The 23,023-nt window shown below is 42.0% G+C and overlaps 1 protein-coding gene across 2 annotated transcripts in view; it reads right to left on the reverse strand.

Annotated features, from left to right (window-relative positions):
* The window catches only part of LOC122550920 (E3 SUMO-protein ligase ZBED1-like), an 82,048-nt gene that overhangs the window by 57,440 nt on the left and 1,585 nt on the right, over positions 1-23,023 (reverse strand). For both annotated transcript variants that reach the window (XM_043692375.2, XM_043692374.2), the window contains exon 2: positions 6,144-6,210. The gene's annotated coding sequence lies outside the window, so the exon portion shown is untranslated. The remainder of the gene's footprint in view (positions 1-6,143; positions 6,211-23,023) is intronic.

Below are 23,023 nucleotides of genomic sequence, written 5' to 3' on the forward strand. Positions count from 1 at the left end.
GAGAAAGATCCATTTATTCTTAATCTTTGTTTTTATTAACCACAATACATATGCTCTAGTTCTGTATAATGATCTTCTGATTGGGATGTTATCAAAAGCTTTCCAAAAATACAAATGTGCCACATCTGCTGGTTCTCCTTTATCCACGCTGCAAGTAACACGCTCCAAAATATCCCAAAAGCTATCTCAAACATAATTTCACTTTTATAAATTTGTGCTTACTCTGCCCAATTATAAAGACATTTTCAAGGTGTCCAGTTTTTACATCTTTTATGGCATATTCCAGCATTCTCCCTCCTTCTGATATCATATTAATGGATTTGAAGACCTCACTGTTCTTTCTTCCTTCCTTCTTAAAAAGTGGGGTTACATTTGTTATTTTCCAGTCTGCAGGAATCATTGAAGCCCTACAGTGTGGATGCAGGCCATTCAGCCCATCAAGTCCACACGGACCAATTGTATTAGCATCCCACCCAGACTCACCCTATACCCTATACCGGTCAGCCTGTATTTCCCATGGCTAATCCGCCCAACCTGCACATCCCTCAACACTATGGGCAATTTAGCACAGCCAATCCACTTAACCTGCATTCTTTGGACTGTGCAAGGAAACCCATACAAACAGAGGGAGTATGTGTCAACTCCAAACAGATCATAACCTGAAAGTGGAAGCAAACCCCGGTCCCTGGCTCTGTGAGGCAGAAGTGCTAACCACTGAGCCACCGTGTCACCCCAGAATACTGCTAGAATTGATGGAACTTTGGACAATAACTATCAATGCATCTTCTATCTCTGTAGAGTCATGGAGATGTACAGCATGGAAACAGACCCTTCAGTCCAACCTGTCCATGCCGACCAGATATCCCAACCCAATCTAGTCCCACCTGCTAGCAACCGGCCCATATTCCTCCAAACCCTTCCTATTCATATACCCATCCAAATGCCTCTTAAATGTTGCAATTGTACCAGCCTCCACCACTTCCTCTGACAGCTCATTCCATACACGTACCACCCTCTGTGTGATAAAATTGCCCCTTAGGTCTCTTTTATATTTTTCCTCTCTCACCCTTAAACCTATGCCCTCGAGTTCTGGACTCCCCCACCCCAGGGAAAAGACTTTGCCTGTTTACCTTATCCATGCCCCTCATAATTTTGTAAACCTCTATAAGGTCACCCCTTAGCCTCTAATGCTCCTGGGAAAACAGCCCCGGCCTGTTCAGCCTCTCCCTATACCTCAAATCCTACAACCCTGGCAACATCCTTGTAAATCTTTTCTGAACCCTTTCAAGTTTCACAACATCTTTCCGATAGAAGGAGACCACAATTGCATGCAATATTCCAACAGTGGCCTAACCAATGTCCTGTATAGCTGCTACATGACCCCCTAACTCCTGTACTCAATATTCTGACCAATAAAGGAAAGCATACCAAACGCCTTCTTCACTATCCTATCTACCTACAACTCCACTTTCAAGGAGCTATGAACCTGCATTCCAAGATCTCTTTGTTCAGCAACACTCCCTAGGACCTTACAATTAAGTGTATAAGTCCTGCTAAGATTTGCTTTCCCATAAAGCAGCACCGCACATTTATCTGAATTAAACTCAACTCTTTCTTCATACTCTGGGAAGCAGGTCTCAGAACCACATTGGATTGAAAGACAATTATAACTGAAGTATCAAGAAGTGGAATCAATTTGGGTAGAGATGTTAAATAACAATGGAAAGAGGTCATTAGTAGAAGTAGGAGCATACAGGGAGAAATAAATGGGTTGTGTAAGAAAATTACCACAACCCCACTAATGGGTGATTTTAATCTACATGCAGATTGGTCCAGAGAGTCTTGAAAATTAGTTCTTAGAAGGTTTTTTTCAGGACAATTTAAAGTGGTGTGTTCTGCTGGGCAGGCTTTCCTAGACCTGGTGAAGTACAACGAGACAGAATTAATCAATAACCTTACGGTAATGGAGCATCTAAGAGATAGTGATCACAACATGATAGAATTTTATGTTCATTTTGAAAGGGAGTAGCAAAGGCCCATGGGTCATGTTTTAAACTTAAACAAAAGCAGCTATGAGGGATGATGAAGAGCATACTAAGGTGAACAGGGAAGCTAATTTAAAACCTGGGACTGTTATCATGGTGAGTCTTTAAGGGAGATATTTAATAACTCAGCAAGTGTTTAGCTCAGTGAGAAAGAATGGCTCTTTATTCAGGATATATCATCAGTGGCTGAGTAATAAATTTAACAAAATTATTAATTTGAAAGAAACATGCACAAATCTTGCATTAGGTCAGAGGAATTGAATGGAATTGAATTGAATTTATTGTCATGTGTATCGAGGCAGTGTGAAGAGCTTTGTCTTGCGAACAATACAGGCAGATCACATAGTTACGTAGCATAGACAGTAAATAATAAGTAAACAGTGGCAAAAACAAAAGCACATGTACAGGTGAATGTTAAGAGTTTGTGAATCCATTCAGTATTCAAACAACAGTAGGGTAGAAACTGTTGTGAAAGCAGCTGGTGCATATGTTCAGGCTTCTGTACCTTGTCCCCAATGGTAGAGGTTGTAGAGAAACATTGCCAGGGTGGATGGGTCTTTGAGAATGCTGGCGATCTTTCCTTGACAGCGGGCCTGGTAGATGGATTCTTTAGATGGGAGGTTGGCCTTTGTGATTGTCCAGGCCAAGTTCACCACCTGAGGAAGAAGATACATTGTTGGGCTTTTGTATCCAGTGCATTCACATGAAGAGTTCAAGAAAGCTTGTTGTGGATGACCACTCCCAGGAGCTTGTCACTCTCCACTTGTTCCACTTCTGTGCTGTTAACGTGTAGGGGGGCATGAGTAACATCCAGCCAAACGTCAACAATGAGTTCCTTGGTTTTGCTGGCATTGAGAGCTAGGTTGTTCTCAGTGTACCATTTTTCCATGTCTTCCATCTCCCATCTGTAGTCTGTTTCATCACCATCTGAGATTCAACTGACTATGGTGGTGTCATCAGCAAACCTGTAAATGGCATTAGTCTGGTATTTGGTGACGCAGTCATGGGCATACAGTGAGTACAGTAGCGGGCTGAGCAAAGAATGACTAAAAATAAAATAAAATGGCAGAAAGCAGAGTATGACAGAAAGCTAGCTTGTAATATAAACAGAGAAGGTGAGAGCTTCTACAAACATTTGTGTAAGAAAACAGTAACTAAAGTTATTATTGGCTGTCGAGAGACTGGGTCAGAGGAATTAGCATCCAGGATTTATGAAAGCATGACATAAAGATCAGATTTTCTTCTTTCTTTGTGTTGTCAAAGGATTCTGCCCTTAAGAAAGCCCAGAAAATCCCATACATAGCAGTGATACAGTGACTTTGCATAGTCCATTGAGTCTTGGTGAGATTCCATTTGAAATTCGGGCTGAAACCTCATGAGTTTTCAGAGTCAGAGGCTTTTCTGTGCATGTGCAGTAGTCTGAATTATAAGGGGTTGAAGTTCTCTAAAATGTCATCCTTGTCACGTTTCTCGGCAATTGCCAACAGTGGAGAGAGTGGAGCTGCTCTATTGGACTCTCATCGGCTTCAAACATGAAGAACAGCTGCTGGCTAAAAAACGCCTGTGGAGCTATAACCCCAGCACGACCCAGCAATACAGACAAGAAGGGGAGAATGAGCAATAAAAGTCTTCATTAAATTATCACAATTGCTATTTGGTTGGAGAATTTGAGCTATAGGGAAAGGCTGAATAGGCTGGGGTGACCTCATAGAGGTCTTCAAAATCATGAAGGTCATGGATAGGGTAAATAGACAAAATCTTTTCACTGGGGTGTGGGAGTCCAGAACTAGGGGCATAGGTTTAGGGTGAGAGGGGAAAGATGTAAAAGAGACCTAAGGGGCAGCTTTTTCACACAGAGGGTGGTGGGTGTATGGAATGAGCTGCCAGAGGAACTGGGGGAGGCTGGTACAATTACAACATTTAAAAGGCTTCTGGATGGGTATATGAATAAGAAGGAATTCAAGGAATATGAGCCAAGTGCTGGGAAATAGGACTAGATTAGATTGGGATATCTGGTCGGCATAGACAAATTGGACTGAAGTGTCTGTTTCCGTGCTGTACATCTCTATGACTCTCTGACTCTATTAGGATAAGAAGACTCTCTCAATGACATGATCACACTATGTTTTGCCCACACTGTGGCTGTCATGAGCATGTGCTTTGGTTTTGAGCATAATCTACACATTTTCTATAATAATTCAGGCATGCAGCGTTGTAAACAGTTTTGCATCTACGATGGCTGATTTTCTGCATAGGTCGAGACACCTGGTGGACTTTAGTATTTTTCCTTGTTTTTTTGATTGTTTTCATTTTGACTTACACACATAATCCACAACCACCTAATGAAGGAGCAGCACTCCGAAAGCTAGTGCTTCAATTAAACCTGTTGGACTATAACCTGATGTTATGTGATTTTTAACTTTGTGCTCATAATTCAGGCTGGCGTTATGTCTATGCAGAACGGAGGGAGTGTTGTGTCACTAAGGTGCCATCTTTCGGATGAGCTGATACACTGAAGCTTGATTGCCCTCTTGAATGGACACAGAAGATCCCACAACACCCAGTCAGGAAATACTATCAGTGGATGAAGAAGAAGATGATATTCTTAAAACTAAAGGCAAAGCCACAATTATTTTGTCCACGATGTGGGAACAGGTTATTGAGCTAAACAAAGTTACAAAACTGTGGGAGGATGAGATCATGCAAATATTTCAGCATGAGGGTGAGAATATTAAATTGCAGGCATTGGGGAATCAGGTCAGTGTGCACATGTGTAAGAAATGTGCAGTGCTTATAATCACAAGATAGAGCATAGGTAGCACTAGGGATTAAACATAAAGATCTTCTAATCTGTGCAGCTCCGTTCCGAGTTGTCTTTAGCAGCTACATTCTACAGAGTGTGGAAGGAGGGATGTTTGTTAGTATTAATCTCAAAGGATAAATTTCATTGTTTGGAATCTTTTGCACAGGAAACAACCCAGTTACATGGAAGGATCGAGTCATAGGGTCAAGCAGCGTGGAAACAGACCCTACAGTTAGTCACTCCATGCCAAATATAATCCCAAACTAAACTAGTCCCATCTACATGCTCCTGGCCCTCCTTTCATGTTTTTATCTAAATGTCTTTCAAACATTCTAATTGTACCCACATCCATTACTTCCTCAGGATGTTCATTCCACATGCAAACCACCCTCTGTGTAAAATATTTGCACCTGATGTCTTTTTTAAATCTCTCTCCTCTCACCTTATAAATGTGTCCCCTAGTCTTGAAATCCTCCATCCGAGGGAAAAGACAACTACCATTAACTCTATCTATATATTTCATTATTTTATAAACTTCTGTCAGGTCTCCATTCAACCTCCTATGCTCCATTAAAAGAAGTCCCTGCCTATCCAGCCTTTCTTTATAGCTCAAAGCTTCCATATGCAGCAACATCCTGGCAAATCTCTTCTGAACTCCTTCCAGCTTAATAATAACTTTCTTATAACTGGGCAACCAGAACTGGACACAATATTCCAGAAGTGGCCTTACCAATGTCCTCTAGAACTTCATCATGACTTCCCAGCTCCTCTCCTCAAAAGACTGAGCAATCAAGGGGAAATCTTCCTTCCATTTTGCCCTATCTGTGCTCCTCACAATTTTATACACATCAATCATGTCCCACTCCCCGGTTTCCTCTGCTTAGAAATTAAAATAATTTTTCAAAGTAACAGAGAAACTTGAGCAAGTTTAGTAAAAGTATCTCAATGATGATGATGATTATTATTATATTATTATCTCAAAATTATCTTATGATGGACTAATGTGCACAGATGTACACAGATGAGGAAGGTTCATCATTAACTCATTTTTCTCTCCACAGGTATTACCAGGTCTAATGCACATTTTCAATATTTTCGTACTTTAGATTTCCAATATCTTACCAGTATTATCATATTCAGTCCTTTGTCTTTGATTTGTAAATTCTAATTAGTACAATTGTTGGGATAAAAGGACTCATTTTATCTATAAGTTAGAGTAAGGCTGGAATGAGAAATAACCACAGTTCCAGGTCCAAACAAATTTGACCTCAAAACATTCTTGAGTCAACACTTACATTACACATGAAGAAGAGCCTTTGGAAAGCAATCATTGCTTGTGGAGCCATAACTTGGCGTCAACGTCTGATTTCAGAAGTAGAGTGGCATGGAGGAAAAAATACAAGGAAAGAGAAATCAATTAACAGCAATGAGTTATTCTTGGAAATTATTATTGGAATTCATTTCTGAAATTTTATAGCACATTTAACTAATCAATGATAAAATCTAGCAAAGTGTCCCAGAGGCATACTTATTGAATATATCATATTGAGACATACAGGTACAGATACAAATCTCAAACAGGCTGATAGTTTTGGTTTTGCATTGGATTTGGATATCATTGACAAGGCCAGCAGTATTCACCCATCCTAACTTCTAAAAGACTTCCCAAATCTGAAACACAAAGGGACTTGGGAGTCCTTGTTCAGGATTCCCTTGAAGTTAACATGCAGGCTAATTTGGAAGCTAGGAAGGCAAATGCAATCTTAGGATTCGTTTCAAGAGGACTATAATACAAGAACACAGATGTACTGCTGAGGCTCTGGTCAGACTGCTTTTGGAAGATGATGAGCTGTTTTGGTCTCTGGATCTAAGGAAGGATGCACTGGCATTGGAGGCGGTCCAGAGGAGGTTTAAAAGAATGATCCTGGGATGAAAGGTTTGTCATGTGAAGAGCAGTTGAGGACTCTGTGTCTGCACTCCATAGAGTTTAGAAGGATGATAGAAGATCTGATTGAAACTTACAGTGGGGCATGGGGCTGATGGGTTTGGAACTGTTTCCACTACTGAGAGAGTCTAAGATCTGAGGGCACAACTTCAGAGTGAAGGGACAACCCTTGAGAGCTGAGATGAGGGGGACTTTCTTCAGCCAGCAGTAGTTAATCTGTGGAACTCAATGCCACAGAGGGATGTGGAGGTCAAGTCATTGAGTGTTTTTAAGGCAGGAATAGATAGGTTCTTGATTCAAAAGGAGATCAAGGGTTATGAGGAGAAGACAAGAGAATGGGGTTGATAAACATGATCAAGTTCCAAACAGACTCAATGGCTGTCAGCTGAGAATTGCTATTTTAACTTTGAAGAACAGCTTATGTTAAAAAGACAAAACAAAAGATAGATGGGAACTGGTCTGGAAATATAATGCTGGTTAAGTACAGCCTCTGTGCTCTAAGAATACTATAGATGAACCAGCTATGAAGATGTCATAATGCTTAGGGATTAGTAACTGGTTGAATGTTGACTCGGTCAATCAAGGGGTACTGGTGCTGGCCAGCAAGCCCCCGATACTGCTGTAAAAGAAAAAGAAAGCAAATGGGTGAACTAGTTTTAACCTGGTTTTGGGCAGGAGGCAGTGCTGGTTTTGAAGCTGCCAGACATTTTTCTTTATTTTGCTCTATCTAATCATTCTCCAGTTATTGACTTGTTGAAAGTCCTGAGAAAAGAACCCTAGTCTATAAGAAATCAAGACAGGTTTCTCAAGGTCTGCAAAGCTGTTTTCACTGTCAGGAATGATGAAGAGCTGATACTCGAAACATCCACTCTTCTGCTTCTCGGATGCTGCCTGACCAGCTGTGCTTTTCCAGCACCACACTTTTTGACTCTCATCTCCAGCATCCACAGTTCTTACTTTCTCAAAGTTGTTTTCACTGACTGGTGATTTCAGAATTCAAGCAAGATATTTGCTTGTAACATGACCCATCAGCTTTCATAAAAGGTTGGTATTCTTCATGAAATGGTCATGAAACTGGCAACTCAATTTTTTAAAAAATATTTATCCCTTAAATGTGTCTTTCTAACTGTCAGTGTGATGGGGGTGGGGTTGGTTATGAGTGAAGGTTGGGCTTTGATCATAAATTGAATGCCTTGTAGTTAATCTGTGTTCTAAGACATTATTAATTTTTATTTAAGATTAGATTGGATACCCTACAGTGTGGAAACAAGCCCTTCAGACCACCAAGTCCACAGTGACCCTCCGAAGAGCAAGCCACCCAGACCCATTCCCCTACTTTACCCCTGCACCTAACACTGCCAGCAATTTAGCATGGCCAATTCACCTAACCTGCACATCTTTGGACAGTGGGAAGAAACCGGAGGAAACCCACACAGACATGGGAAGAATGTGCAAACTCCACACAGACAGTTGCCCAAGGCAGGAATTGAACCCAGGTCCCTGGTGTTGTGAGGCAGCAGTGCTAACCACTGAGCCACCTTGGTGTCCAACCATTGGTTATTTGTAAAGTCTGCTTAGGAACAAGTGAGCAATTTTGAGGGTCTTCTAATCTTTTAATTTCACTGTATAGTGAATCCAGAGTTATTCTTTTGTTGTAACAATTGTTATAACAACTGATAATCTCTTTTTGTGATGCTGATGGAGAAATAAGTATTGTGAGAATGTCAAGGATAACTCCCCTGTTTCTCTTTGAGAAAGTGCCATCACTACATCATCTAAAAGATGGCACCTTCAACAGCATAGCATTCCCTCAGCACTGCTTTCAGCCATGCCTAGCATTGGGACTTGATCCTAGAACTTTGTCACTCAGAGACGAAAATACTACCACAGGATCATGACTGTCACTTAAAATTAATTCTAAAGTATTTCAATTTTCAGACTCTTTTACAACCTCCAAGTTTTTACAACCAAACCTTTGATGTCATCTAACATTTGGAAAGAAGCAATTGGTTCATTGAACCTGACTATTTCATCATGCTTCAATTAATCATCATGATCTCCAAAGCTCAGCTCAATCTCATGCATTCATTCTTTAAAACATCACAATTAAATCTCCCTATAATCTATACTTTTCTGGAGTTCTCTAACCCTATTGTTGTAACTTTTCAAATCGCCTTCAGTGTAATGCCTTTTATTTCAACCATTGATATCAGCTATTACGTGGGGACTAAATGAGGTTTAACGTTGTGCCTTGTAAGAAGACATCCTACCACTTATAATCTTACATTTAGGAATACTTTGTGATGCTCTACTTATTGTCACTATAACCTTACAAACTTCATAGTTGTTTAGAGAATTATACATTATAAACCCATGAGTCTCTATCACTCAAAAGATTTCAGTTCAGAGCCCTGCATGGTCATAATGTATATATATTGCTATTGATCGTATTTACATGCATTACTATTATACTGCCTACTGTGTGGGAATAAGCCCTTCAGCCCAACAGGTCCATACTGACCATCCGAAGAGTAACCCACCCAGACCCATTTCCCTCTGACTAATGCACCTAACATTATGGGCAATTTCCCATGACCAATTCACCTGACCTGCACATCTTTGGACTGTGGGAGGAAACCGGAGCACCCGGAGGAAACCCATGCAGACACGGAGAGAATGTGCAAACTCCACACAGACAGTCACTCCAGGCTGGAATCAAACCTGGGACCCTGGTGCCGTGAGGCAGCAGTGCTAACCACTGAGCCACTGTGCCACCCTATCTGCCATGATTGCTATTTCCCAGGTGCAGGATCGAGGTATCACATCCAAATTCAAAAAGATCATAGCATAAATATTTGCATTATCTGCAAGTTTCCATATAACTTGTCCAATGCTTTTATTCAAGTAATTTGCATGGGTAATTAATGAATCCCAGTGGTTGCGGCACTGATCCCTAACAAACTCCATTGATAACTCATTTTCCCTCAGGACTATTGCCATTAATTACAAGCCTCTTTCAAGGAGATCGTAATTCTTTCTCCAACACTGGATTTGATCTTCAATCTCACAGGGTTCTCTCTTCCTCGTGTATCATGCAATGTCTTATCAACAGCTTGCGAGTAATATAAATATGCAAAGTTGGGCAGGCTATCTCCACCCATAAGCCTAATAGTGCTTGAACTGATTAATTAGACATGACATTAATTTCCAGAGGACATTTGAAAGTTTCTAATAATTCCTTCTGTATTCAGCCCATCATAAATGGATCAATCTGTACATACCTATGTATCTGATGATAATTCATTGTACTGAAGTCAGGTTAATGGGCTAGAATCTGACTTGTTGCCATTTCTGGCAATTTGTATAAGTGCTATCCCGCAGTCCATGAAACATTCCCTGACTCTATCAAGCTTTTACATGTTTGAGACCTTCTTCTAGTTCTTTGAGCACTGACACATAAATGCTATGTGGACCAGTCCAATGTCATTTGAGACCATGCGTTTCCTCCAGGATACACCTGCAATTTTAACAATAATACGGCAATGCCATCTCTATGCTGCACTAAATGCATTGAGGATAGTTTGCTGGAATGACAGCTGTTGCAAAATACAAGTGTAACCTATAAATTCAGAGCAAGACAATGTCCCTTGAGCCTTATCTGTTATTCAATATGATCATTGGGGTGGGGGGGCGGGAATGCTGAACAGATTGCTTTACCTTCCACCAACCCATTAACCTTTCAGCCCCTTACTTATCAAGAATCTATCTACGTCTGCCTCAAAAGGATTCAAAGACTCTGCTTGCTTTTCAAGAAAGAGAAGTCCAAAACCTCACAAGTATCTATGAGGAAAAAGTTCTTCTTATCGCTGCCTAAAATGGACAATCTGTTTTTTTGAACAGAGACTCTAATTCTAGAGCTTCCCACATGGGGAAATATCCTTACCACACAACTCTGTCAGAATCTCACATCGATGTCTCTTACTCTTCTAAACTCCAACAAATACAAATCTAGCCTGCTCAAGTTTTCACAGAGTCATAGAGATATACAGCATGGAAACAAACCCTTTGGTCCAACCTGCCCATGCCGACCAGATATCCCAACCCAATCTAGTCCCACCTGCCAGCACCCAGCCCATATCCCTCCAAACCCTTCCTATTCATATACTCATCCAAATGCCTCTTAAATGTTGCAATTGTACCAGCCTCCACCACTTCCTCTGGCAACTCATTCCATACATGTACCACCCTCTGTGTGAAAAAGTTGCCCTTTAGGTCTCTTTTATATCTTTCCCCTCTCACCTGAAACCTCTAGTTCTGGACTCCCCCACCCCAGTGAAAAGACATTGTCAATTTATCCTATCATGCCCCTCATGAATTTGTAAACCTCCATAAGGTCATCCCTCAACCTATGACGGTCCAGTGAAAACAGCCCCAGCATGTTTAGCCTCTCCCTGTAGCTCACATCCTCCAAACTTGGCAACATCCTTGTAAATCTTTTCTGAACCCTTTCCAGTTTCACAACATCTTTCTGATAGGAAGGAGACCAGATTGCACACAATATTCCAACAATGTCCTGTACAGCCGCAACATGACCTCCCAACTCCTGTACTCAATACTCTGACCAATAAAGGAAAGCATACCAAATGCCTTCTTCACTATCCTATCTACCTGTGATTCCACTTTCAAGGAGCTATGAATCTGCACTCCAAGGTCTCTTTGTTCAGCAACACTCCCGAGGACCTTACCATTAAGTGTACAAGTCCTGATAAGATTTGCTTTCCCAAAATGCAACACTTCACATTTATCTGAATTAAACTCCCTCTGCCTCTTCTCAGCCCATTGGCCCATCTGAGGTAACCTTCTTTGCTGTCCACTACACCTCCAATTTTGGTGTCATCTGCAAACTTACTAACTATACCGCTTATGCTCACATCCAAATCATTTATGTAAATGACAAAAAGTAGAGGACCCAGCATCGATCCTTGTGGCACTCCACTGGTCACAGGTCTCCAGTCTGAAAAACAACCCTCCACCACAATCCTCTGTCTTCTACCTTTGATACAGTTCTGTATCCAAATTGCTAGTCCTCCCTGTATTCCATGAGATCTAACCTTGCTAATCAGTCTCCCATGGGGAAACGTGTTGAATGCTTTACTGAAGTCCATATAGATCACATCTACTAATCTGCTCTCATCAATCCTCTTTGTTACTTCTTCAAAAAACTCAATCAAGTTTGTGAGTCATGATTTCCCACGCACAAAACCATGTTGGCTATCCCTAATCAATCCTTGCCTTTCCAAATATATGTACATCCTGTCCCTCAGGATTCCCTCCAACAACTTGCCCACCACCGACATCAGGCTCACTGGTCTATAGTTCCCTGGCATGTCCTTACTACCCTTCTTAAACAGTGGCACCACATTAGCCAACCTCTAGTCTTCCGGCACCTCACCTGTGACTATCGATGATACAAATAAGTCAGCAAGAGGCCCAGCAATCACTTCTCTAGCGTCCCACAGAGTTCTCGAGTACTGATAAGGTCCTGGGGATTTATCCACCTTTATGCGTTTCAAGATTAGTTAAATAAAAACTGAAAGAACTGTAGATGCTGAAAATCAGAAACAAAAACAGAAATCAGTGAAAAAAGCTTAGCAGGTCTGGTAACATCTGTGCAGAGAAATCAGAATTAATGTTTTGTGTCCAGTGACCCTGTTCTAGAAGTTGATGACCAGTGGCTTTTGAGGTCGAAATTCTCAACACATTTCACAGTAACCAAGACTTGACTCACCATAACCTGCAAGGCTACAGATGAGGTGCTGGAAAGTGGGATTAGAATGGGTGGCTAGTTTATTCAAGGAGAAAGTGAGGGCTGCAGATGCTGGAAATTCCTGAAGAAGGGCTTATGCCCGAAACATCGATTCTCCTGTTCCTTGGATGCTGCCTGACCTGCTGCGCTTTTCCAGCAACACATTTTCGGCTAGTTTATTCAGCCAGCATAGACATGATGGACTAAATAACCTCTTTCCATTCCATATTTTTTACATAATTTTATCTGGTCCTTAATTTCAGTGTTGTTCAAAAGTGGAAACTATGCCCAGAAAGATTGGGAAGGGATATACGGACAGATATAGAAGTTTATAAAATCATTAGGGGCATAGGTGGGTGAATAGCAAAGTCTTTTTCCCAGTATCAGGGGGACCAAAAATTTGAGGTCATAGGTTTAAGGTGAAAGGGGAGGGTGGTGCATGCATGGAACAAGCTGCCAGAGGAAGTGGCAGAGGCTTGTACAATTACAACATTTAAAAGGTATCTGGCTAGGTATATGAATAGAAAGGATAAAGTGAGGACTGCAGATGCTGGAGATCAGAGTCAAAAGGTGAGGCACTGATAAAGCACAGCTGGTCTGGCAGAATCCAAGGAGAAAGCATTCCTGATGAAGAGCTCATGAATACATTGACTGTCCTGGTACAATTGCAACATTTAAGAGGCATTTGGATGGGGATATGAATAGGAAGAGTTTGGAGGGATATGGGCCGGGTGCTAGCAGGTGGGATTAGATTAGATTAGATTACTTACAGTGTGGAAACAGACCCTTCGGCCCAACAAGTCCACACTGACCTGCCGAAGTGCAACCTACCCATACCCACTCCCCTACATTTACCCCTTCACCTAACACTGTGGGCAATTTAGCATGGCCAATTCACCTAACCTGCACATATTTGGACTATGGGAGGAAACTGGAGCACCTGGAGGAAACCCACGCAGTCACAGGGAGAATGTGCAAACTCCACACAGTCAGTCGCCTGAAGCGGGAATTGAACCTGGGTCTCTGGCGCAGTGAGGCAGCAGTGCTAACCACTGTGCCATTGTGCTGCCCACAATTGAGTTGGGATATCTGATCAGCATGGACGGGTTGGACCAAAAGGTCTGTTTCCATGCTGTACATCTCTATGACTCTAATAGGAAGGGTTTAGAAGTATATGGGCCAAAAGCTGGCAAGTGGGACTAGATTAATTTAGGATATCCTGTTAGCATGGACAAGTTGGACCGAAGGGTTGTTTCCATGCTGTACATCTCTGTCTCTCTATAACTGAATTCTGAATCAGGTCAGAGATTCAGGTCCGAAAGTGAATTAACAATTACAGTTTTATATGTCAATGCCCTTTATAAAACCTAATCAAGCAAACCTCAATTTTCCAAAGTTCTATTTTTAAAGTTAAAACCCAGGGCAGTATACCTATGAGGAGTTAGTTAGCAAGAAAAATATTTCAAATTAGAGCAGTAGAACATAAACTCTTTTGACTGGGCAATAACTGCAAGCCAGTTCAAAACTACATTTTCAGTGCAGGCACCTATAATGATGAATTTCCTTTCAAATTTCAAATGGTTTAAAATGAAGTGGGTATTGCTGCCAAGACCAGCATTTATTGTCCATTCTTAGTTGGAGGTGGCAAGCTCTATCCTTCACGAGTTGCAGTCAATGTGATGAAGGTATTACCACAATGTTTCTAGAGAAGCTTATTCATGATAAACAGTGATGATGTGCATCTCTAAGTTGAGGAGTCCTGGAAGAGATCACATCCCCCTGCCTCTGCTGCCCTTGACCTCCAAACATGGTGGAAGTTGCGTTCTTGTGAGCAAGCCTTGACAAATGGCTTCAATGAATCCTGTAGGCAGTGCTCACTGCAGTCATGGGACACTGATGGAGGACAGCATGGACATATAGGCAATTGGATAACCTGCCAAAAAGGCAGACGACTTTGTCAGGGATAGTGTCATGTTTCTACAACATTGTGGCAGAGACAGCTTCAAGGACACACTCCTGGTTGTAGGTACTGGTGGTCTTTGGGATATCAGGAGATATCCAGGCTCTGACCTCTGTATGTAGCCATGGAATTAATATGATTGGTCTAATTCAGTTTCTGCTCAGTGCCAATCAAGTTGTTGATAATAATAACATAGTGATAATTTTGTCATTGATTTCCAAGGGGGAAATGATTAGACACTTAATTGCTCAATATGAGAATTCCCTGATATTTGCATGGTGTGCATGTTACTTACCGCTAATTCACTCAGGCCTAGATGTTGTCCAGGTCTTGCTACGTGTGGAAATGAACTGTGTTCATTGTTGGAGAAATTGCCAATATAAACAACTATCACAGAACAAGCCACACTTCTGACTTACGATAGAGGGAAGGCTATTGATGAAGCTGAGCTTAGGTTGAGCTTAGTTCAGTCTACACTCTCACACAGAAATCACCACAGGAGCTTTCAACAACATCCAACTCTCCAGAGACTTCAACCACTGGAAAGCTTCCCTCATACTGAGTTTGATAGTACATCATGCAATATTTTGATTGAATGTTGGCTTGGTGTCAAAGGCAGTCTCATATCACCCCTAATATTTAATGTTTATGTCCATTTCAGACCATGCCCATAGTGACTTTGGGAACTATGTGCTGCTGGTGCACCTCAAACAAGTATCATCAGTGAGTGAGTGCTGATAATTATTCTAGCACTTTGCTGATACTTGTGAGTAAATTGATGAAGTTGAATTTATCTATAACTTTCTTGGTGGGAAATACTTTGGCAATGTTGCCAATGCTGACACCTCGCATTGAGGTCGTTTTTGAGTGCAGGTCTTTAACATAACACCAGATGCTATCAGGGATAATGGTTTTCCCTGTATTCAGTATCCTCACATGTTTCTCGATGTCACGTGGAATTAATCAAATGTGCATCTGCACTGGCAAGGAGATGAGACTAAGAAGGATCATCAACTTAAAACTTCAGGGTGGTCCCAAATGCAACAGGCTTTTCTCCTGCACTCTGTTCCTGGGGTTAGACATCATTAAGGATGGAATCTTCAATGGATCTCCTCCTTCTGAAAACTGCTTAATGATCCAGCACCATTCACGACTCAGAATGCAATACAGAATGTTGATAATAGTATAACTTTATAACATGCTGCATTGCAGTTTAACCTTATTTCCAGGTATGAGACAGTGAGGTCTGCAGATGCTGGAGATCAGAGCTGAGAGTGTATTGCTGGAAAAGCACAGCAGGTCAGGCAGTCATCCAGCAACACACTCTCAACTTATTTCCAGGTATGCCTAGTGCTGTTTCTGGAATTCCCTTTGTATTGCTGAAACAACATGTTGCCAAACATTTCTCACTTTTTACTTAACAGGATGTCACAAATTTCAAACGATCATGACAGTTTATATTATAGGAGGAAAGACTGTTGATTGGTTGAAAAATTGATTCTTGTTGTCTGAGTTGTTGCCATGGAGAAAGCAAATATATGTTAAGTCCTGCGTATGTTAATAGCTACACTGCCAACCAATTTAGGATGATCAGTTGAGCTTGTAATGTGACACATTTATGGTTGCTGAAAGTGACATGCATTCGTTCACTGGGACCTGGATTCTGTCAACAAAGAGAATATGATCAGGTCTTGTGTCATTTTTTAATTAACTGGGAGCACGGGGATCCTACTGTTGCCAGTTGCTTTTCCGATGTCACTGTCACAACAAATGTCAAGTGATCAGAAAATTCTTCTCCTGTGGTGTAAATTGTTGCGATCATTTAAAATTTATCATTCTTGCATTTGTCCTGATGAGTGGGAGAAGAATCACTTCAAGAACATGTCCTTATTTTTCAGCAATATTCATTGTCAATTCTTGTCTACATCTAATTTAACCACGGTTGATGATCCGACTTGATGGGGATGATAAAAAGATTATATACTGGCTCACAGTACCTCACTGATGCCCGGATTTGAGCAACCAGATCTGTTCTTAATCTTTCCCACTTAGTTCAGTGACAGTACCATGTGACACAATGGAAAGTGTTCCCAATTTAAAGATAAACTTTGGTCTCCACAAGAACTCTGAATCAATAATGTAATAGACAGAATGCATCTACAACAGGTACAATGTTGCAATTGGGGTCAATTAGTTTATTCTCTCATGCTGGTTTAAACCACCTGCTGTAATCCCAGACATCCTCTGGTCCTTAGAAGGATAAATTGGGATTTTCTGTTTTTTCATTCATGGGACGTGGACGTTGCTGCCTGGGCCAGAGTTCATTGATCATCCCTAGTTGATCTTGAGAAGATAGTAGTCAGCTATTTTCTTGAACCATTGCAATCTATTTGGTGTAGATGACCCACAATGCCATCAGGGTGGATATTTCCACTTGCCTGGGTAAGTGCAGTTCCAATAGCACTCAAGAGGCTTGACGCTATCCAGAATAATGCAGCCCACTTGGTTGATATCACATCCACAAAGATTCACTCTCTCTATCACTAATGCATAACAGCAGCAGTGTGTACCATCTACAAGATGCACTGCAACAACTCATTAATGTTCCATATGCAACACTTTACGAATCTATAAACACCACTACCTAGAAGGACATGGCCATAAGATAGACGGGCACACCATGACCTGCAGGTTTCCCTCCAAGCCACTGAGTTGCAAATATATTGCCATTCCTTCAGTATCACTGGGTCAAAATCTGGGAACTTCCTTCTCAACAGCATTGTAATTTTTTAAAATGCTGGCTGGGCCAGAATCAACTCTTCCAGTTGCCCTTGAGAAGATACTGGTGAACTACCTTCTTGAACCATGGAAGTTCATCTGGTTTAGGAAGACCCACAATGCTTGTGACATTGAAGTGTTCCTCCACAGTAACATCCTGCTCCCTTACCACCATCAGTGCTTCCTCCAACTGGTGTTCAACACAGATTCATCAGCAAGAAAGGAAGGCAGAAGGAAGAATCAACAGGAGGTCTGACCCGAACTCATGAGATTTCATAGGGTACAGAGTCAATTTTGAGCATTCCAAAAGTAACTCCCTCCTAAACGTATGCCACTGTGCTGGGTCTGTCTTGCCTGTGGGACACGATATATCAGGATGGTTAGTATGGGACATTGTGCAAAGGTATGATTTCATGAGTATGACTATGTAAGGCTGTTGTTTGACTAGTTTGTGAGACAGCTCTCCCAATGTTGGCACAAGCTCCAAGGGTATGTTGACTCAATGCTGTGTTCACCATTGTTGTTTCCAGTGCCTTAGTCAATGCCAGGCAGTTTCCTTCCCTCAAGGGCATTAGTGATCCAGATGGGTTTTTGAATGACAATTACCAATGGTTTGTTGGTCATCATTAGACTTTCATTTCTAGACTTCATTTCGTTCAAATTTCACCATCTGCCACATTGGGTTCAAACCTGGATACCCATATTTATCTGGGTCTCTAGATTATTAGTCTAGAGATGATACTTTTGAGCTATCATCTCTGCACAAAGTGTGTGCTTCCCAAGTGAATGTACCTACATGAAATGTACAACAATGTTTCAAGAGGGCAGCTCACCACTGCCTTCCTGAGGGCAATTAGGGATGGGTAATAAATGCTGCCTTAGCTACCAAAGTCCGTATCCCGTGAATGATCAATAAAATTATCAGCAATTATCTTATTGAATGACACTTTCTGCCAACGTATGTTGACATAAACCAAAAGAGAAAATGCTGGAAAATCTCAGCAGCTCTGGCAGTACCTGTAAGGAGAGAAAACAGCTGATGTTTCGAGTCTAAGTGACCCTTTGTCAAAGCTATAAAAAAAATGGAGAAATAGAGTAGTACTTATACTAGGCTGAGAGAAAGTGAGTCATGGCTCCGGAAGCAAAGGTAGCAATAAAGAGGTGATAATGACAGTGCATGCAGAGATTATAGGGAGAGGAGCTGTGAATGACCAAGGCTGAAGTCAGTGCTATGTGACAAAATATGTGGGGGATGGGGGGGATGGGTGAAGCAGAGGCAAAATGGAAAACAGGGGAGAAGGGTAGCAAAGGGGGAAGAGGAGAGGGAAAATGTGATGAGAGAGTGGGGAGCGAGAGAAATAGAGACAATCAAGAAATAAGAGGTACAGAACATTGAAAACATATAAAAAATGATAAATAAAATAAATGAAATAAAATTACGGAGCAGAATGAAAACAGAGGGGTCGAGATGGGATAATCATCTAAAGTTGTTGAATTCAGTGTTGAGACCGGCAGGCTGTAACGTGCCTAGTCGGAAGATGAGATGCTGTTCCTCCAGCTTGCGTTGAGCTTCACTGGACCATTGCAGCAGGCTCAGGACAGACATGTGGGCATGGGAGCAGGATTGTGTGTTGAAGTGGCAAGCCACGGGAAGGCCCGGGACCTGACTGCATATAGGTCTGTATGTCCTTGAATTCCCCACAGGCTCAATAGGTGACTGAGTCACTCCTGGTGATAGACAGTGACATACATGTATTATGCAAAGTTTATTCTGTGTGTTAGCTACCTTTCTTGCTTTCTCTTGGTGGTGCTCAACATGGAAGAATATTAATTTACTAGCTGAGGAATGGTGATACATGTTGAACAGCAGGAGGTTTCCCTGCCTATGTTTAATCTGAAGCCATGAGAGTTAATAGGATCCAGAGTCAATAATGAGAACTTCAATTCCCTTACTTAACTGCTCCCCCACCTGCACTGGGCCTGTGCAGTGAGTGAGACAGGAGACTATCCAGAAATGGTGGTGGAACAGTCCAAGACTTTAGCTGACTGATATGATTCAGCGATTATCACTATGTAATTATGCACATATGAATTAGAAGCAGATGTAGGCCACTCAGCCCCTGGGGTCTACTTCATCATTCAATAAAATCATAGCAGATCTCATTAGTCCACATTCCTGCCTACCCTCGATAACATTCCACCCTTTGTCTGTCTATCTGTCATCTATCTTGAAATATATACAGACTCTGTCTGCTTCCGTCACTTGTAAAGGAAGAGAGGTCCAAAGACTCATGACCCTCTATGGAAAAAAACTCCTCGTCTTTGGGCTAAATAGATAACCTCTCATTTTTAACCAGCAAACTCATTTCTTGATTCTCCCATAAGAGATTCTCCTTTTTTTTTCCTGTCATGACCCTTCACAATCTCATATTTTTCAATCTTGTCACCTGTTACTCTTCCAAACTTCAGCCAATATCAAGCCTGGCCTGTCCAGCCTTCCCTCATCAGATATCCTACACATTTCTGGTAAACCTGGTCAAGTAAACCCTTTCTGAACACTTTCCAATGTACTAACACACTTTCTGAAATTAGGTGGTCAATGCTGTACATAATACACCAGATATGGTCCATCAATGCTCTGCACAGTGGGTCAGTGGTTAGCACTGCTGGCTCACAGCCACCAGGGACCCCAGATTGACTCCACCCTCAGATGACTGTGTGGAGTTTGTATGTTCTCCCCCATCTGTGTGGGGTTTTTTTCCATGTGCTCCAGTTTCCTCCCACAATTCAAACATGTGCAGATTAGGTGGATTAGCAATGCAAAATGGCACATAGTGTCCAGGGATGTGCAAGCTAGATGGATTAGCCACGGGGAAGGAAGGGTTGCAGGGATAGTGTAAAGGGAGGGGTTGGGAGGGATGCTCTTTGGAGTCAATGTGGACTTGATGGGCTGAATGGCCTGCTTCTACACTGTGGGAATTCTATGGTTCTTTCTACTTCCTCTTTGACCCTGAGGTGAAGTTCTGACCACATATTAGCTCCATTACCAGGTGTGCCTATATGCATTTCCATTCTGTTGCCTGTCTCTGCCCCTACTCAGCTCACCTACTTCTGAAACCCTCAAACACCTCTCTCTTCCCTCCAGACCTGACCATTCCAAAGGCGTGCAGGCTAACCCCCATCCTAATTCACAACCGCCCTCCGCTAGCTGATCTGTATTGACTTGCAGCCCAGCAACATTGAGATTTTAAAATTCTCTGCCGTGTTTCCAATGGTCTGACTCAGCCCTCCTTCTTTTAACCTCCTGACGTATTACAACTGTCCGAGGTCTCTCTGTGGTCTATGGATACTGGCCTCTAGTGCAACCTTTGATTTTAATAGCTTCCTGAGCCCTAAACGCTGGAATTCCACTCCCTCAACCTTTCTGACACTCCTTTATTTCAAAAGACATTCCTCTTTAGTCGTTTTTCTTTGGTCCCTAGAATCTTTGAAAACACGCCGGTGAACCTTGAGACGGTTTACATTGGCACTTTGACTCCTATCTCGGTAGAGTTGCCCATGTGTAGAATAGAATATGTACTGCAGTCGCGCATAGTAAGTGATGTAAAAATCAAACACCACAGCCCCATGTAAAACAGTCCGTGTAAAATAGCCCTGAAGAATAGAATATGCAAAGCAGCCGCATGTACAACAGCCGTTGTAAATTCCCTCTATGTGAGGGAACTGAGAATGAGCACAGTGCAGTTCAACATGCTGACCCTGTCTTGTCATGAGGAGCAACTGCACTTGCTTTAAATGCTTCACCAGTAAACATTAGTAATCTGCAGAGGCTTTGCCTTGTTTAAACCAAAACGAAAACTAGTCATGCAATTGCAACTTGAGATTTCAATTTATGCCAGTCTTTAAATCAATTGCCCAAGACATTACGTGTCGTGACATTCAGAGGATTGAGGGTCACGATTCCAAGCGAGGTTAGTCTGTTGCCCTGAGCATGGTGTATTGTCGAATCGCCGCTGGTGTTTAAGGTTTTCATGGGGAGAACTATTGTTTGTTGGACCTGTAACCATTTTGTACATCAGCTCCTACAAATTAGCTTGAAGTATGTTGTTTCGTTTTCTTTTTTTTAAAAAAAAGATCTTATTGTGTTCATGTACAAGATGTATAATGCACAAGAACGGTGTTAATTTAAATTCGATATCTGACAAAACATGTCCAAGACAATACAGCCTGTGATGTGCCTTTAAAATGGCAGTGCCTTGCTATTTGTTCCCTCATAAACCGAGAAGGTACTTGTTGCGTCTGGCATTTGTGAAGTTACTTCAAGTGGCGTGCTGATTATTGAACAGACATCTATTTTGTCTGCGCGGGTAGATACAATTTTAAAAGTCCTCTTTAATATTTTTTGTTGTGTGTGTTAGTCTCTTTCACTGCAACACCGTATCTGGTCAGTGCAGGTAGTTGGCAAAGTGAATTGCAGCAACCTAGTACCAGAGAAGGATTGTTCGGTGGGGTGGGGGGGGGGGCGTTTGTTTTTGAAGCGGAGGGATGTGCTGGGAATTAATCGAACGCATGTTATCCTCCTATAGAGAGTCAAGTGCTGGAGAGAGCGAGATTGCATTTTGGAGAGTTCATGAATGAATGGTTTTGCACTGGCTCCTTGCTTAGTGTTTACGTGCATGAATGTTCCTGTTTATTTACATTGCAAACCCGCCCCTCCACAATGCAATCTCCCCGTTCTCCCAATCGGCGAACACCATGTGCTTTCACGAATCTTCCGTGGGATCGGTGTTTGAAAACGCGGGTGAACGTGAGATTCCCTTATCATTGTGAGTGTGTGTGTGTCCGTCTTTTTTTCTCCTTACCAAACTGGTATGCTCAAAGACACGCGTACACACGGGCAAAAAAATGAAATTCAATTTGTGATGGATCGGAATTTGTAAAGCTCAAGAGAGAGAAAACATAAAGGCGATGGAAGCAAACGTGAGGAAAATGTTAAACCTCTGGCCTTTCGCCTGCTTCACTGTTTCGTACTGTTTGAGTCAAAGTAGACATGAGTTTCTATAATACTTTTTTGTTGTTGTTGGAGCCCAAGACTGCAGTCTCAATTTGTGCAAGAAGTTGATCTGGATGCGGTGTTAGGTTTTATTAATGAAATTGTTTGAAAGTAAGGATTAAGTCTTTGAACACCACTGTAGCCTCCTTTAATTGCAATCAACCTGTTCAAAGATGTTAGGGCACACCTCTGGAGCAGATGGGACTTTAAACTGGGTCTCCTGCTCCAGAGGTAAGGAGACTACCACGAGTAGAAGATCATGAGGACTGCAGATGCTAGAGAGCAAGCTTCTGCCCTACACGATATTCTCCAATCAGCGTGTTCAAAGATGTGACTACACACCTCTGGAGAAGGCTGGTCTTGAACCTAGGCCTCCCGCTCTAGGGATAGGGAGACTACAAGTGCACCACAAGTCACCGCCATTGGAAAAAGTGACTTAGTTCCAGCCATGCTCTGGGATCCACGGAGTACTGACCCCCCCCCCCCCCCCCTGCAAATTTAAGAGTGACACCCAGAAACATTCTGAATTTCGCCCCTAACCACAACCAACAAAATAAAAACAGAATAAAGCAGAAGTTGCTGCTCAAGCCTGGCAGCGTCTGTGGGAAGAAATCAGAGTTGTGAGGAAGGGTT

Source organism: Chiloscyllium plagiosum, unplaced genomic scaffold (genome assembly GCF_037043375.1).
Source record: "Chiloscyllium plagiosum isolate Xiang-an unplaced genomic scaffold, Cpla_swu_hap1 HiC_scaffold_6, whole genome shotgun sequence".
Taxonomy (NCBI): Eukaryota; Metazoa; Chordata; class Chondrichthyes; order Orectolobiformes; family Hemiscylliidae; genus Chiloscyllium; species Chiloscyllium plagiosum.